At 33.7% G+C, this 19,009-nt stretch overlaps 1 long non-coding RNA gene across 3 annotated transcripts; it reads right to left on the bottom strand.

Moving 5' to 3' along the window:
• LOC134724494 (uncharacterized) lies at positions 1-18,808 on the bottom strand. Of its 3 annotated transcripts, none has more exons than XR_010108436.1 (6): positions 18,786-18,808; positions 3,139-3,226; positions 2,274-2,393; positions 1,597-1,791; positions 728-847; positions 1-217 (listed from the first exon to the last, which is right to left on the bottom strand). It is a non-coding gene; the product is annotated as an uncharacterized LOC134724494 (long non-coding RNA). The 3 variants fall into 3 exon arrangements; XR_010108434.1 differs by lacking the exon at positions 18,786-18,808 and adding an exon at positions 3,741-3,874; XR_010108435.1 differs by lacking the exon at positions 18,786-18,808 and adding an exon at positions 3,618-3,639.
• Between the last annotated feature and the right edge of the window lie 201 nt (positions 18,809-19,009).

Here is a 19,009-nt window from a genome sequence, read left to right as displayed (position 1 = left end):
TAACAAAATAATGATTTATTTTTAAAAATAATGTCCAATTCTTTACATATGATTTCGACAAAAATCTAATACTATGCTTAAATAATTTGACATGATATTTTCATACGGTCGAATTATTCAAAATGTACAAAACTGGATGCATTTTACTGTATAGCAGAGGAAACTCTTTCCAGAATAGAACTACAAACATGATCACCATGTGCTTGACCGGAACTCTCTGAAAATAAAAAAGTAATTGAGATTTAATAAGTTATTTAACCATGAGAGGTATCATACATTAGAGTTAGAGCTAGACTATCGGCGAAGCTCATGAGTTGACCTATGAACTTTTTTATTGCATTTTTTTTTTCGTCTTATTATATTGTTTTGTTGGGTTTTTTCATTAATCAACATATATTTTTATTCATTGTGCATGTAACAATCTACTTCGCAAAGCAGTATTATTCACGTAATTGAACGTCCGTCTTATATCGAGTGTAAAAATAGCATTGAATGTTCATTTTTAGATCAACATACAGAGACGCTGCGCTTGAGAATGCTTGAATAAATCAATAATTAAAATTTTATTTTTTTGTGTAACTATTTTTAAAAGTATCGAACATTTCTTACTTGAATCATTAAGACATTTTTGCATTGTATTTTTAAATGTTGATTTTAACTTTTTTTATTTCAAGTTATCAATCTATTTTTTTTTTTGTAATATTGTTTTTTGTTTATTTGTGCATACCTCCTGACAGAGCCTTTATATTGCCTTTCCATATTATTCTTCCTTTAACCACGATTTGGAGTGCCTCCTTCGCCTGAACTTGAAACAGTTGGGTCTCCATTCCTAAATCTTTAAGTTGTTCTGAAATAAATGTACCTTTTATACTTTCAAAGTTTTTATGTTTATATCCTGAGTGCGTTATATATACGAAATGGGTGTTCGTGGTGTTTTCTACTTCAACACATGTTTAATATTGCATTTGGTTTTAATGTTTTGAAATAGTAGGTGTTGTTCTAGTGTATAAAATGCGTTGAACTAAATCAAATGATATCAGTGAATTTATAGCAAAAAGAACATCAATTATAAAGTTTCAAAGATGCATTTTAGAAAATATGTTCATTATGTCGTTACTTTACAATCCCGTCCACTCTTCCCGACCTACCGAATAAGACTTGTTATCGGGTGTCTACTTACATGATCAACACGACGGGTGCACCGTGTGGAGCAGGATCTGGTTACCTTTCGCGAGCAGCTGAGGTAACACCCAGTTCTACTGCGGTTCGTATTAATCAGTATTTATTTTCTATGTTGTGTTTTGTGAACCATAATAATTGCTTGTCCGTTGGTCTTTTTCTATTTTGAACCATTGCGTTGTCAGTTAATTTTCGACTTATGATAGATATAAGAAGATGTGCTATGAGTGCCAATAAGACAACTCTCCATCTCCAAGTCACAATTTGTAAAAGTAACCCATTAAAGATCAAAGTACGGTCTTCAACACGGAGCCTTGGCTCACACCGAACTTATGAGTTTAAATGTCCCTCTCATCTTTTGCCTCTCTTTCAGTAACTTACAAAACTATTTTATTTTATTTCTAATGATATACTTACTAATCAGACCTGTCAGTAGTTCCGTTCTGTGTTTAACTCTTCCTCATGGCCCGTATGGACCATACCGGATGATAACTTTTCCAGGGTTCTTTGACATAACTAAATGGTGTTTCTATGACTTCGTGTGTTTATTTGTTGTGAAGTTTTTGACAGCACTTAGAGCCTCGAGACACAATGGATCCTCTTTTCCGCCGCCTCCATAAATATACAAAATAATTATTTACATTATACTATTAGATCTAGTTTATGATATGACTCTGATCCTTTAAAATGGACCAGTTGTGCCTAACGTGCGTTGAGTATAATATAGAAAGACAAAAACAGCATGCAACAAATAAAAGTTTTAAGAATCTTTACACTTTTTGTAAGTTATAATATAAACGTAGTTTAATTCTTAGATACACCGGTCGTTGATTTAAAAAGGATTCAACATTTTGTAATGATATTATTAACGTATACGCAACCGCTGCGGATCCAGAACTTTTCCTATGGGTGACCCGCTGACTGACCTAAAAGGGGGGCGCTCCAGTCATTGCTTCAATGATTCCCTATATAATCAACCAATTGTTTCCCCCCCCTTTTGGATCTGCGTATGCAACGTGTTTAGTTTTTTTTATACCATAAATTGTCTGAATATACATGAACGAATTGCCACTAAATGCATTTAGAAATATTACCTGTTTGAAGAGCTGTGATATTGCAACTCCAGACAACTTTAGAATCAACTGTAAGTTGACAAGCGTCTCTGCTTTGTATTTTATGAGTTACTACAGTAAAACCAGAGGACCCTAGTATACCTGTTAGTTTGGAAATAAAACAAAAAGACATATATAATAATAAACTTATACACTATAGCCGTTGTCACTTCACTCAAAAAGGAATTGTGGATGACAAGCACCTCCTTAAACTGCCAATGCATGGCTTATAAATTAAGTATAAGAAAGAGAGAAAGAAAAATCAAAAGTTAAATGATAGAACATACAAATCCTGTGATTTCAAGAGCTTCCAAGTCTTCGCTCTCTTGGTTGAGTTTTCTCTCTCTTAAGCCCCTACCTAGATTCTAGACCAATTGCATATTGATCACTCCTCTCCTTTTCAGTTCCTTTCTAACCTCAAATTCCGAGGTCCAGCCCTTATTAATAATACATGATCATGTTACATCTCTCGATTCAACAAAGGTACAGAGCACAGACAATTTTCCAAAGGAGGTGGTACATTTTGTACGTATGTTTCAATGACCAGCTACATCGATTTTAAGGAGAAAATTATATATATAAAGTTCATGTGAAACTACCAGATCCCCGCTAAAACTTTACCTGGAAATACACGTACATTTAGTTTTAAAATTAGTTAAATCAGAACACGTCGGCCATTTAAGTTTGTTAACGATACATATATGTTCTGTACTTTATTTTGTAATTCATGTGGTTGTAAAGCTCAAATTTAGGACACAATGATTGGTTTTTAAAATTATCTTATCTTATAGGTATAATTTACTCTATTTTTTAAAACTATTACAATTCTATGTTTATTAATATTCACCTTTAAGTCCCTCTATTTTCTTTTCGCTGTGATAGACCCCGTTTCATCTTTGGTAAGGACCGTACTTCAACACAACTTTAACCATTTTCTAAAATATAAAATGGGAGATAACTGAGTATTTTATTTGATAATTTAAATAAAACAGAGTTATAGAACTTACATTACGGTCTGTTTCTATCGTCGTCAAAACAAAAGAAAATAGTGTATACTTATTGCTCCAAATTGGCGATCTAATAATACAGTGCAGAGATTTGGTTTTAATTAGATTGCACATTGCACATTTTTATTTTTCGTATGAATAAATAAAACAGAATCGATGTGTCAATAAAACACATGTAAAACAAAAACATGTAGTAATAGTTTTTTTTTCTAAATTTATATTTATCGTTATAATGAATAACGGTTGTTAATCAACAAAATATGGTACAAGAAAATCAAACATAAATGAGTATTTCGCATTAATTCTCAAAGTTGCTAACTTTGAATATGGGATACAAATGAGGGAATTAACTGAAAAATGCGTCGTCTTCATGAACATTCATTAACAAGTAAAAATAATTTCTTTGTATATATATAAACAATTTAAGATCAATATTTCTCACCTGATTTAAGTTTGGAATTGATAGGTTTAAAAATTCCTGTTTTAGAATTAAAATACACTTATTGAGACAACTATCAATGTGAAAACAATATCGATTAGTCCACTATTTACTACAAAGGTTAGGGTTAAATTTCAGTACAATTATAATTATAAAGCCAAAAAAAAATAGGTTTAATTTCCAAGATAATTGTGTAATATTTATATGCAATAACTGTACAATAGCAAGTAAAAAACTTTATCTATTTTAAATTGTTTTAATGGTTTTCTTTTGAAAATTGACACTTGACCAGCTGAGGATCAAATCTATATTATTAACCATCGGTCCAAATAGGACATAAGCCAGATCAAAATTACAAACTCTCACCCTATAAGCATGATAAGTGAAAAGTGTTGATATAAAATTGAGAAAGAAAACGGTGAATTTGTCAAATGACAACAATTAACTAAACCAAAGAGTAGAAAACAACCGAATGCCACCAATGAGTCTTCAACACAGCGAAAAAATACCACATTCGGAGGCGGGGCAGGAATAATCAAAAAGTATTGTAAACATCATACAGGCCACACATGCCACCAATTGTAACACCAAATAACTCCGACAAAAGTAGGCGTACATACGAAAATAAACAACATCGAACTGCAAATGTGTGATCCCGAGGGTTATGCATGGATGAAATTTAACCATGGAGAAAATTTCACTAGGACTACTACCCTATATAAGTACCCTCAACTGGTTCGCCATTCTATCTTAATCTACACTCTGTGTTAGCGAAGCGATGAGTGAGCATGGCGTACAGTGCTCCTGTTTACTGACTACACGTGGTTTCGCTTATTTCCATTAAGTCAACTCTGCGGATCGTGGACCTTATATTACCTGCCCAGTTATAATTTCAATTCTTTATTACTTTGAGCAAATGATGCTCATCAGTACAAATATAATATATATATATGCAAATACAATATATTATAAATAAATTAATGTCACAGAATTGTCTTAATAAATGTTTGATAAGAAAAAGAGAAGGATTAAAAAATAAAGATGAAATGCACAGTTAGTATTTGGTTGTATAAAATTGCACTACACTTTGAACATCCTTAATTTAAAAGTAATACCTACTACAACGCTGCATTTGATGAGGATTGATGGCTGCTAACGTCCAGCGGCACATTAATTGTAATAAGATCAACTTTTAAAAGAACATGTTAATGATATGTGAATATGTGCCCTGCTTTGTTCTAGAATGACACGCTAATCCGGATTTTTAACGTGGTAGTTCATAAAGAAACAGTCCGCAGAAAGACATGTCCTCTCAACCGGACATATTAATAAAGTCCCGTATGCATGAAGCTGTCCCGTATGCACGAAGCTACTCGTAATACTAATTTATCGTAGGAAGTGGAGAACAATATACCTTTCGGAACAACTCTTCAGTAAAGAAGCTTTATGCATACGGGCCATGCAGCTGACTCAGAGCAGACCGGTCTTTTTTCTTATACCTTAAAGTCACTCGTTTAGCGGAGAAGCAGCCAAGCAGCCAAAAATAATTTTATAGTTTTTGACCTGACCGTGGTTTATATCCACGATCTAACGCACTCGAGGCGAACACGCCACCCAAAGACCATCGAGGCGAACACGCCACCCAAAGACCATCGAGGCAAACACGCCACCCAAAGACCATCGAGGCAAACACGCCACCCAAAGACCATCGAGGCAAACACGCCACCCAAAGACCATCGAGGCGAACACGCCACCCAAAGACCATCGAGGCGAACACGCCACCCAAAGACCATCGAGGCGAACACGCCACACAAAGACCATCGAGGCGAACACGCCACCCAAAGACCATCGAGGCGAACACGAATTTATATTTCTAACATGTTAACCACAATAAGACGATATGATTTGGAAAATGATGATATAGAATCAATGTGGATCGAAATTATTTTTGTTCATCAAAAACCTATATTAATTGGTAACATTTATAGACCACCAAAAAGTAATGCAGAGTGGGTTACAAAATTTGAATTAATGTTAACAAATGTCGATATTGAAGATAAGGAAATGATTATTTTGGGTGACTTTAATATTAATTTGTCGTCGAGAAAGATTCCAGCTAAATGGTCACATTTAAAAAACATTTTTAACTTGTCTCAAATAGTCTCAGTTCCTACACGAGTCACACAAACATCTTCCTCTTTGGTAGACCATATTTATAGCAATGAACCACATAATATTCATTTTATATCTGTTCCGAAGTATTCTATCAGTGACCATTATCCAGTATGCATTTCTCACAAAAGAGGGTTAAAATCGAAAAAGAAAATTCATGAATATATTACTTTCAGATCTACTAAACATTTTAATGAAAATGATTTTGTCAATCACATATCACAGTGTTCATTTAATTGTGTATTAGAAATTGATGACCCCGAAGAAGCACTGTTGTCTTTTTTGAATATTTTTACTAAAGTATTAAATCATCATGCTCCACTCATTAAAAAGAGAGTAAAACGTTTGTATCAAAATGAGTGGATGAATGATGAAATTCTAGATAGCATGAGAAAACGTGATTTTTATCATAAGAAAAAAGATATGTATAGTTATAGACTTTGGAGAAATAAAGTCAAATATCTCATCGAAAACTCTAAACAAAATTATTATACCAATATCATAGAACAAAAAAAGAGCAACAGCAGTAAATTATGGAAGCACCTACATACTGTCAGCGGTACCGACAATCATACCAGTATAAAAATCATAAGTGATTGTAACAAAAAGGGAATTTTAGAACCAAAAGGCATTGCTGATGTTTTTAATGCTTATTTCACAAATATCACAGATAATCTTAATATAGATCAAAACATCAACAATTCTAGTAGTTGTTTTAACAAACTTGGTGATTTTATATCGGGTCATGTACCAGATGACGTGTATTTTTCTATACCACTTATGAGTTATGATTTTGTGTGTTTACAACTAAAAGCACTAGATGAATCAAAAGCAACAGGCCTTGATACCATAAGTGCAAAATTTTTAAAGATGTCTTCTCATGCTATTTCACTACCACTTTGTCATATTTTTAATTTGAGTATCAAAAAATGTATTTTTCCATCCTCATTTAAACTGGCAAAAGTCATACCAGTTTATAAGAACAAAGGCTCAAAACAGGATGTTTTTAATTATAGACCAATTGCAATTTTACCACTCATTTCTAAAATCCTTGAAAAACATGTGAAAACACACTTAGTAAAATATCTTAATAAATACAAGTTATTGTATAGAATGCAGTCAGGCTTTCGTGCAAACCATTCTTGTCAAACTGCTTTAACAGCTTTAATAGATAAATGGCTTAAAGCCATTGATGATGGCGATCTTGTTGGAGCAGTATTTCTAGATCTAGCAAAAGCCTTTGATCTTCTCAATCATGAACTGCTTATTCAAAAATTAAACAAATACAAATTAGCATATACTTCATTACGTTGGTTTACATCATATTTGGCTGACAGATATCAGAAAGTATCTATTTCAAATACATTATCAGACGTACAGAAACAAAAAACGGGTGTACCTCAAGGATCCGTATTAGGACCGGTGTTGTTTTTAATTTTTATTAATGATCTTCCTTTGTCTAACCCTAATCATAACACCGATTTATTTGCTGATGATAGCACCATATCAGTCATTGGACAAAACAAAAGTTGCATCAGTCAAAAACTTAATACAGTATTACAAGATATTAATCGCTGGTGTGATGACAATAAAATGGCTATAAATGTATCTAAAACGAAAGCTATATGCATTGGATCTAAACAAAAGCTTTCCGTTACATCAAATGAAAACATTAATCTTGCTTTAAATGGACAACAAATTATAGAAAGTACATGTGAAAAAGTTCTAGGTGTTTTTATTGATGCATCTCTATCTTGGTCTTCTGATATCGATTATATAATCAAAAAAGTTAACTCTTCTTTAGCTTTACTAAAAAGGATAAAGAAATATTTAAATCATAAAGCTAGACAAATGTACTATAACGCTTACGTTTTACCTCACTTAGATTATTGTTGTTCAATATGGGGAAACTGTAATAACTTTTTATTAGATAGTTTACTAAAACTGCAAAAAAGGGCAGCAAGAATAATTTTAGACGAACATGATTACACCAAACCTTCAAGAGAATTATTTCACGAATGTAACATTGTGCCAATCACACAAAGAATACTTTATCACAAATCATTACTAATGTATAAGGCAAAACATGGCTTAGCTCCAGAATATATGTCAAGTCTTATTGTATCAGCTTCTGCAAACCAAAAATATAATACGAGATTTTCATCCTCAGATAATTTTATTATTCCAAAACCAAATACAGAGTTGTATAAGTCTAGTTTCTCGTACAATGGACCAAGAGTGTGGAATGCTCTTCCTAATTCAATAAAAAAATCAAATACAGTATCCGAATTTAAACATAAATACAAATCTATGTACTTTTAACATTACCATCATATTTTTACTGTAATGCCATATCATAATTGTTTATTGTATTTTAAATTGTACATAATCTTTATTTACCATTATTATTGATGCATTGTTTATTTGTAATGTAATTATTATTGTATTAAGAGAGCCTTATTGAAAATTGGTGTAATCCAAATGAGTTACTCTCTCTAAATAAAGATATTATTATTATTATTATTACCCAAAGACCATCGAGGCGAACACGCCACCCAAAGACCATCGAGGCGAACACGCCACCCAAAGACCATCGAGGCGAACACGCCACCCAAAGACCATCGAGGCGAACACGCCACCCAAAGACCATTGAGACGAACACGCCACCCAAAGACCATCGAGGCAAACACGCCACCCAAAGACCATCGAGGCGAACACGCCACCCAAAGACCATCGAGGCGATGACTGTATTCGATATAAGTCACAGGTCAAAATAATAGTTTAATATATTTAGGTCTTTCAGTAGTCACTGTGTTCGTATTTTCACATGTAAATTAAAGCTAACAAACGAAATCTCTGTTAATCATAACATTAATACGATATACATTTTGTATCTTTACCAAAATTTGAAAAAAAATTTAAAATATTTAATTGTTCCCAAAATACATTTTATGATAAAAAAAAAAATTGTCAATAACATACTGTAACGATATCGCCTCGTCGTAATTATAGGTTTTGGGTTGGGACTAGCTCAAGCAATAAAAAAACACGTCTTACGTTGACGACATTTAATAAAAGAGAGCGTAAAACAAAAAGGCGTTTCCGGACATCACTTGTACAATTCCGTAAACCATATAAAACTGAATTACACATATATAAAACATATATATCTTAATATATAACATCCCCCGGCAGAAAGAAAATTCCCAATGAATTTTTGCATATATGGAATTCAGATTCACAATCAAATAAAAATACATGATCAATATTACAATACTATCTTTCTAACTTTCAAAATATTCAAAATTCTCTATCTTTCAAAATATATCTTAACGAACAAGTAACTGGTATGGATAACTTGGTGGAATAAGCATCTTGGAACAAATTGCGGAGTACTACATGTATAAAAATATCTTGCTCGTCATGAACGTGACAGTTAAATATCATTTGATATAAAATACTATGAAATCACCAGAGTCCTTACTCTTATTTTGTAGATAAATGCTAAACGTGATAAAAAATGCACACTTTCAAAGAGTCTCACACAAAAATACAATTCAAGATCAGCTCATAAAACTCTCGTGCACTCTGAATTTCTCGTGAACCATACTACTCACAGCAATACTACTCAGGTTATTCGTGATTAACATATAAAAGTCATTGACAGATATTCATACAATCTCATTTGGTTATCTATGCCTTACTATTCCAATTTCCATGTTTTGGGGTTATTAAACTTATTTCATAAACAATCAGCACTACAGAAAAAAACAATGTTCATTTCATAAAATAAAGTGTAGTTTCCTTTATAAAGATTTGACAATTCGATTAAGTCTTTAACTAATCCTTGCAACTTTCGAACTTATAAAATTACATACAAATACGATATTCATAATTCGAAATTCAAAACGGAGGGTGAAAAACAACAAGTAAATCCTCTAGCTACATGTTCTAAAGTCAATAAAATTTGCCTTTCAAAAGTAATTCAGGCTAACTGCCCTTAAATTCTAATAAAAGCTTCAATACAAAACAAAAACATGTTAATCAATCAAAAAATATTATTCATGTTATCAATAATGAATACAAAAAACGATATTTCAATAATCATATTTAAGTAGCAAAAATGTAAGTGATGCCGGAATCATATATAATAATCACATCAATGCATAATAATACAAAATATAATAGGGAACATGCAATAAATGTTCATATTAATCTTTCTCTTTTGCCTCTTGGTCTTCATTTACGGATATCCAGTAAACGGATATCTCACTATGAGATAAATCTCACAAGTAAGTTTGCGGTAGAATAAAATACACACGGCACTAACAATATCACACAGATCCTTGACGAATTATTAATATCATGAGTCGATGTTCCAAATTTCGATAAATGTTACGTTGTACATAGCTACTTAATTAAATTGTCATGAGATAAATCTCACAGACAAATAGTAACTTGTGAATATATACAGTTATATTGCGCTTGTAGTCATGAGAAAACTCTCACAGACAAATAGTCTACTTGTGAATATATATTATAAATTTACCATGAGTTGTATCGCGCATGTACTCATGAGATAAATCTAACGAGTATATACATGGTGGACGCTAATTAAATAAAAATGATGTTATGACAATAAAAATGTTTAAATTTTTGGCGGAGGTCGAGATTTTAATTTGGCCTTGGCTTTCGGTCCAAGCTGATGTTCTTGAAGCCACATAGCGTGTTGGGCTGGTTCACCAACTATATGAGCAAGATACGCTCTTTTTCCATTCATTATTTTGTGCGCTAGGAATCTTTTCACTTTTAACTGACTTGCAGACTTTGAATCGCTAGATACGTCAACCTCACTAAAATGAATGAAATTATTATCTTTGAACCTAGCGGGTAATTTCTTAGTGCGCTTTGGGCGAGACATGGTTGTACTATTTTCAACAATCAAAATATTGTCTGATTGGCTTGTATTATCAGATAAATTGTCATAATTGGTGTTTTGGTTTTCCTGAACAGGCGTATTATCCTCATTCATAGATGTATAATCTTGCACTTCAACATCGTCTAGTTTCGTATGAACAGGGTCCATAAAATATTTTGACGGATTTGGTTTTCTCACATACGCAGATTTCAGTCTATTGATATGCACTGGCTGTGATAATATTTTGTTCGTGTTTGGGTCCTTTAAGGTGTACATATGAGGACTATTTACTCTTGAGATCACATATGGACCGGCAAATCTATTCTTAAATTTTTGTCCTGACCCGGTTGGTTCCTTCGACAAATAAACATAGTCGTTTTCATTAAATGAAATATTTGGTATTTTGTTCTTATTTACTCGGTCAACCATTTTAACTTGTGAATTAATAGCATTTTTCTCGACTTCAGTACGTATAAGGTTCAACTTTTCACATTGCTGTTTGAGATACGCATGACAATCTTTAGGTACAGACGAAAAGTCTGTGTCCTTAATATGCAAAGACAACGGAAAGTGGGGTCTTTTCCCATACACTATTTCAAAAGGCGAAAATCCAACACTTTGGTTGGGCGTATTGTTCATCGAAAATACTATTCCCGGTAATACATCCTCCCATGGTTTTCCTTTTACAATAAACGGTGTTAGTCTTTCCGATAAAGTTCTGTGAGGTCTCTCACATGCTCCCAAACAATGATGAGCGAAGCTAGGGGTATATTCCTGAATAATATCCAATAAACGACAAACTTCTCGGAAACATTTACCAATAAATTCCGATCCTTGATCACTAACGATAGTTCGACAAACTCCAAATTGCGTGACTAATTTAAAAAGAGCATTTCCGACTGTTAACGGATCAGTGTTAGGTATCGGCTCTGCAAACATGTATTTACTAAATAAGTCAATTGCAGTAAAAATGTAAGAATTGCCACTTCGAGAGACAGGGACGGGTCCATATTGAAGATCCATTTCCCAAACTTCAAATGGTGCACACGGCGTAGGAAATGATGTAATGGACGCTTTTGTTTTTAGTGTGGTATTTTTCCTGCTTTGACATTCATGACATGAACGAATATAATCAGTTACTTTTTCACTCAAATTCGGAAAATAGTACTGTTCTTGGATTAAATCAAGAGTATTTTGTATACCACAATGTCCACCTAATGTCGAATCATGATGTAATGCAATTATTGTTTTCAGTGAAATTTCCGGGACAACTAGCTGAAAATTATTCATTGTTTTTGCACGCACTGATTTCCTATTTCGTGTATGAAATAATATTCCATTGATCAAGTGAAAATTTGGTATTAATAAAAGAAGTCTGCGGGCCTCTTTCTGCAGCTTTGGTAGTTCGTTTCTTTCAAGATACTGAATTAACGGGCTGCAGTTTGTGTCATTGCGCTGCAATTCATGTATCGACTCTATACTAAATCCCTTTTCCCTAAAAATGTCAATCGATTTCAAAATATTTACATTTGGATCACTATCAATACCAGTATCAGAGTCTCGTTTGTTGGTATACTTGTTCGTGATTTCATTTTCACTAATATAAGTAACCTGCGTTTCATTAACGTCAGTCGTTTGCTCAAATATTTTGTGTAAATCCTGTACATTATCACTTGCAGTGCTTTGATTAAATATTTTGTCTGACTTTTCATTTTGAGAACTTTCAGTGCTTTGATTGAAAAATGTTGCATCATATTGAGAAGTAGCACTATCAGTACTTTGATCAAATATTTGATTCGATTTTGGTAAATTAGTCGACTGAGTGATTTGTTGATAAACTTTTTCAAACTGGTTCAACTGATCAGAAATCGATATTTGAGTATACTTTGAGTCACAATCTGTCAGTTTATTCAAAGGTTCTGATTTTTTCACTACGTTATATTTCTTTCGTGGGTAAAGTTGTAACGTTTTTCGCGGTTTACGTTTCTTTGCTACACGTGCCAACTGTTGATCAATGTCTTCAGTGTCGGCATCATATTCATTTTGTGGCTGTAATAATACATTTTTGCGTGGAACACTATTATCGACGGTGTACATCGGAACTGTCAAAGACATACCAATATTGTTCAATTGTAAATTTTTACTGTCGCTAGTATCCGAGTCATGTAATAAAGTGGTCAATTGAATACCTCCTGGAACAATTATTTGACCTGTATTTTCCGGTTCATATGGGAAGTACGGATCTTGCTCGTCTGGACTTTCGAAGGCGTTACTAGTCTCTTGCGTGCATCGTGACAAAGCATCCGGAACTTGCATTTCCCTCGCAGGTTTGTATTGAATTTCAAAATTATATTGCTGCAAAATAGCAATCCATCGCTCATAAATGGCGCCTTTCAGTTGGTTGCTAAATAGCGGTTTCAATGCTTGGTGGTCGCATTCTATAACAAAAGGCTTTGTTCGTAGGTATGATGAACATTCTAACACGGCGGTAACCATGCCAAGTAATTCTAGCTTTGTTGGCCCATATGATTTCTGCCATTTACTAAGTGCATTAGATCCGAATCGTATAACACGAATTTCATCAGTTTCGCTCATATTCTGATATAGCACGTAACCAATCCCCCTACAACAAGAGTCTACAGCAAGTCTAAATGGTAAATTGAAGTTTGGAAAGGCCAGAATAGGAGAATCTAGCAGAAGTGATTTAACATTCTGAAATGCACGTTGTTGTTCATCGGTCCAGCTAAAACGTTCATATTTCTTTAAAAGTCTCGTCAGAGGTTCCATTTCAGCACTGAAATTTTTTATGTATTTCCGAAACCAATTAAATAAACCAACAAGGCGGCGCAACTCTTTCACATTTTTTGGTATAGGATAATCAACGATGGCCTGAACACGGTCCGGTGGCGGCTCAATTCCTTTATTTGAAATTTTATGACCTAAGTATATACAAGAGTTCTGAGCAAAGGTACACTTTTTGGGTCCCAGCTTTAAACCAGCATTCGAAAGTCTCTCAAAAACGTTTCGTAAATCTTCAATATGCTGATCGAATGTTTCGGATGCAATAAGGATATCATCAAGATAGCACAAACATGATTTAAAAGTTAATCCTTTAAGTACTTTATCCATCAACAGTTGAAAAGATGCTGGAGATGGGCACAGTCCCATCGGTAATCTTAAAAATTTGAAAGTACCAAAACAGGTATTAAAGGCGGTGTAACGTTGACTGTCTTTTGAAATCGGTAACTGAAAAAATCCAGATGATAAGTCTATTGAAGTAAGAAAATTCGGTGTTTTTGTAGAAAACGATTCAGTGAGATCTTGTAAATCAGGAATTGAATAAGAAAAGTGTTGAGTCATGGAATTTAAATACCGAAAGTCACAACAGAAACGAAATTTTGACAAACTAGTCTCTTTCGGTGAAGCGTTTGCTTTGTCTTTTTGATACGTTCTTTTCGACACAAGTACCACCGGACTTGTAATAGGAACATCTTCTGTTTCCTCTACTGGTGCAATTACACCTTGTCGCAAAAGTTCATCTAAATGATGTCTTAGAATATCCTTCTTTTCCGGTGTTAAACGATATGAACGTTGGTGTTTCGGTTTAAAGTCGGGCTTCAAACATATTTGGTGTTGCACAACATTGGTAAAGCCTAAGTCAGGGTTTTCCGCGGTTACAAATAATTCTTTATTAGAATGTAAAAATTCAATCAATGTCGATTTCTGTACTTCAGTTAAGTATTCGGGAATATTAAAATAAGACATAAATTTAGAGTCGATCTCAGTATCTTTATTCACCGGTTCAGTCGACAATTGAATATTTTGAACAAAATGAGTGTCATTATTTTCACTCAAAGGCATACATACATGATCCTTAGAAAATGGTTCAAGCTCCGCTAAAATCTGTCCTTTATTCAAATGTACAGTTTCATTAGTAAAATTCAAAATTTTAATCGGGACTTGTTTCTCTCGATTTACTGTCACTACAGCTTTTGATATTATGACTCCTCGGTCTTTAGATATTTTGGAAGTACATATACCTTGCATTCCATATTGCACTTTTCCATTTACGTGTCCCCAAATAAGGACTTCTGAATTCGGAGGTATAGAAGCAGGACTTTGAGTTAAAATCTTGAAATGTTTAGATCTTATGCGACAATCACTAAAGTCAAGCACGATTTTCTTGGAATATAAATAATTCGTTCCTAAAATTAAAGGATGCGATGTTTGCACTAAAATATATACATGAATCCAGTGCTTTCCTTGAGGCACAGAAATCTTAACCTTAGCAGTTCCATAAATTTGCACTGTCTGATTATTCGCTAAAGTAATTTTGTCACTCGTAGCACTGAACTCGGACTTCATTGAATCTGGTATTGAATTAAAAAGTTGCGAAGACATGACATTTATTGAACTACCTGTATCAATTAATGCTGAAATTTCCAGATTTGCAATTCGCACAGGCATATACAAAAATTTACTAACAAATGTTGAATCGTCGTCACTTGTTGATTCAGTTGATTCAGAATAATTTACCGATTTATCAGAAATGTTAACATAGGCAGACTCGTGTACAGAAATTTTATCTACGTGCCACCCCGGGGGTCCTGCCCTGTGAACCCCGGGTTCATCCGGTTTCCCGAACTGTTTACACACTGTGGACTCTTATGGCCCGTTTGTCCACAAATATGACATATAAAAGAGAAATCTATATTACCCTGTTCATTCCAATTGCAGGCACGCGCAAAGTGTCCAGGCGCATGACATTTACGGCACAAACCACGGTCAGATTGATATACCTGACGATCTCGATTTCGTGAACGAGAAAAATTATCATTTCCTTGTACATCACGAGTATTGTCTTTTTGCTGAGAAAAATTGGTTGCAAGTTTTGATACGGCTTGAGTTAGACTGTTTATTTGACCTTGTAATTCACTCACCACATCAGTGTTATAATTGTTTACATCTTTCGCCACAGTGGGTATCCTATTGGCAGATTTACTAACAGCAGCTACATGTAGTGCATCGTCCTTTCGATAACCGTAAGCTTCGCCCATTTTGGCAGCTGCTAGGCAATTCGCGCTATCACTATGTTGACCTGCCCTAACAAAAAAGGCGAGTTGATCAGGCAAACCCTTTATAAATTTAATCAATATTTCGTGATCACTTTTGTGCAAAATTGTTGCTTTTTCAAGTAGTTGAGCGTAAAAATCATCAATTGATTGACCTTTTGAAAGTGTTAATGTTTCAAATATTTCACCTTCAAGAAGTATAGTTGGACTTCGAAAATCAATATCAATATACTGCTTCTTGTAAACCTGTTCAAAAGTTTGCCATACTTGCTTATTGTCGGTTGGAAGAGTACTGAACCAAGTAAGAGCTGGGCCACAAAGGTGTAAATGAAAAGCGGCAATTTTTCTAGCATCCTCCTCCGGTACTATATGATGTAACACGGCATAGGACTCAAACTCACTCAAAAACTGAAATGCATTTTCATGTGGGTATCCCCCAAATTTACGGCAATTGGCTAACTTTTCCATTTTGTGAAAAGAATTATGTTTGAAATTTAATGTGGAAGGTTGAACGTCGTCGTCAAGTGTTGAAGAAACTACGGTATATGGCGTACTAGAATTGGTAAATTCTGAGGTATGAAATTGATCAAATGCTGTCCAGACAGGGGTAGCTGGCGTCTCTACATTTAGCAAACTGAACGAAGTATTTAACTGTAGTGGAGAAGCCGGTGGTTGCAATAAAGAGCCAATATCGGGTTCTAAGTCATCTGTTATTTGGTTATATAATAGAAAATCGTCTGTTAATACAGACTCGTTGTCAGATTCCGACATTTACCAAATAAAAATACAATGTTTATATCACACGCAAAAATCAGTAATGAGAAAAATCTCACGTACTGTACGCTCAGCTGTACGTAGACGAGCAGAAATGAGATAAATCTCACATTCTACATAAATGGAAATAAATACAGGCAATACATACACTATAATAAATCTTTTTTTTTGCAATCTTATATTATTCCAAGTAATTCCGTCTATACAAGACCATATATATTTGAATATACCCACGGATGTCCATGATGTTTTCTGACACGGGGAAGAATCATCTATGTATAAATGGCGATCCAATGTATTAAAATAAATATCTCTATGTTTGTTTGTATATATAGTTTTAAAATTAATATTTGTTCGAATAATTCACTGGTCTAAATGCTCTCATAATGTATCTGTATTGACGAATCAACCACGTGTGTCGTCCTCGTGTGTGGGGTCTACATGTATGATATACACGGACGTCACATTTTCAGAAAATAATTAAATATGTGTCGAAAACTGCATAAATGTTCTTAAAAACTCAGTAAAACGTCTGTATATATTATTTTTTAGGGTCACTCCACCATGTAACGATATCGCCTCGTCGTAATTATAGGTTTTGGGTTGGGCTAGCTCAAGCAATAAAAAACACGTCTTACGTTGACGACATTTAATAAAAGAGAGCGTAAAACAAAAAGGCGTTTCCGGACATCACTTGTACAATTCCGTAAACCATATAAAACTGAATTACACATATATAAAACATATATATCTTAATATATAACAATACAATATTAAAGTTACAAAACAATTGTTACGAAATCATCGATTGTGGATCATGTCTGTACTAATTTTATTGCCAGTTGAGACTGAACAACTTCCATTAAGCCTTTGTAAGTACGCGTGTACGTTTATATATTATCTGTCACTCAATAAGGCTAGCTTATAGATTACTGTTAATTATAAACCTTTTATAATATTAGTAGTACACTAAGACTTATTTTAAGCTTCCTACGTTTATCACAATACATGTAGTTGTAGTTGTATGTATTGACATACATTTATTTAGGTCGTTATTAAAAAAAAAATTGTTTAATAATTATAGGCTAGTGACAGCGGTTTTTTTATATGTATATTTTATGCTCAGAGTATCTGATCTCTATTTCAAAATGTTTCAATATGTAAAGTTCACATGAAATAAAGAGAGATATCATCTCTTTGGTATATTTCAAACGCACATTTATACCCCTAAGGGTTGCTGCCATGTAATATTTTACAACCATTTTTTACAAAATCAAACTATCATGATTAATTTAGAAATGGAAATATACAGGTTTTCAGGTTCTTTTTAAAATTAATTTACAATGGGTGAAGATGAACTATATAGAGTGGGGTGCTCATTTTCGCCATATCTTTCCATGTTTTCTTCATCCATACCAATTTTAAGCAAATTAAGTCGTCTTGCAGGCCTGCAGATTTTTTTGAAAATTTAGTGTTCACCCCAAGAACCGGTTTGGCCACAACATAACAATTTCAAGTTTATTTACAATTTACACTGTGTGTATATGTAAAGTATGTTTAAATGAACATATGTTTTCATAGTTTATGACTTTATTCATTATAGGTTGAAAAATACAGGCAAAGTTTAGATGTTTATGAAGTGTCCTATATTTTGACTTTAGTGGAACCTTAAGGGACAATTACTAAATGCTTTTTCAACCAACACGTATCATACTGAGTTGTTAAAAAGATACATGTATATTATTTATCATTCGATTCTTATTTATTTATCTAAACTCTTTTAAAATTAGACAATTTTGAAAACAAACTTTTTTGAAAACAATTATACAAAAACATATTGGAACGGCCTTAAAGTTTGTTTATTCGTCGCTAACAACAACGTCGATTGAGTATTGATTTTTCTTCATGACTGTCAGCAATTTTTATGATAAGTATAGAGATTTTCCGAAAAAAAAAGCATGCGCAAGCAAAAGTAAATCAACTGACAAGAGAGAATGCAGAGAAGATTCGAATAGAAAGTCGTAATGTATATAAGGCAAAAGAAGAGAATATCCAAAAACTGTCTACGTTAACAATAAATCGTTGTTTATTTTTAGTATCATGACGACTTACAGGTATATAAACCTCTGATCGCTCTATGTTCGTCGGAACTTTAACAACTCCCCTTCTGGTCGGCCGTGAAAATGACTGACTGGAAGCGAATTCTTTCGTTGGGCTAAAACCACCAAAACTCAACGCTTACTTCGTAACTCTCTTGAGTTTTTGCACTCAGGAAACTTCCCGGTTTTTGGGCCCTCACCATTAGCGACCCCGCTAACCCTTTTATGGGCTATGGG

The sequence above is a fragment of the Mytilus trossulus genome, chromosome 7, assembly GCF_036588685.1.
Source record: "Mytilus trossulus isolate FHL-02 chromosome 7, PNRI_Mtr1.1.1.hap1, whole genome shotgun sequence".
Lineage (NCBI taxonomy): Eukaryota > Metazoa > Mollusca > Bivalvia > Mytilida > Mytilidae > Mytilus > Mytilus trossulus.
Note: the sequence above shows the minus strand (reverse complement) of the source record. Positions and strands in the feature narration are given on the sequence as shown.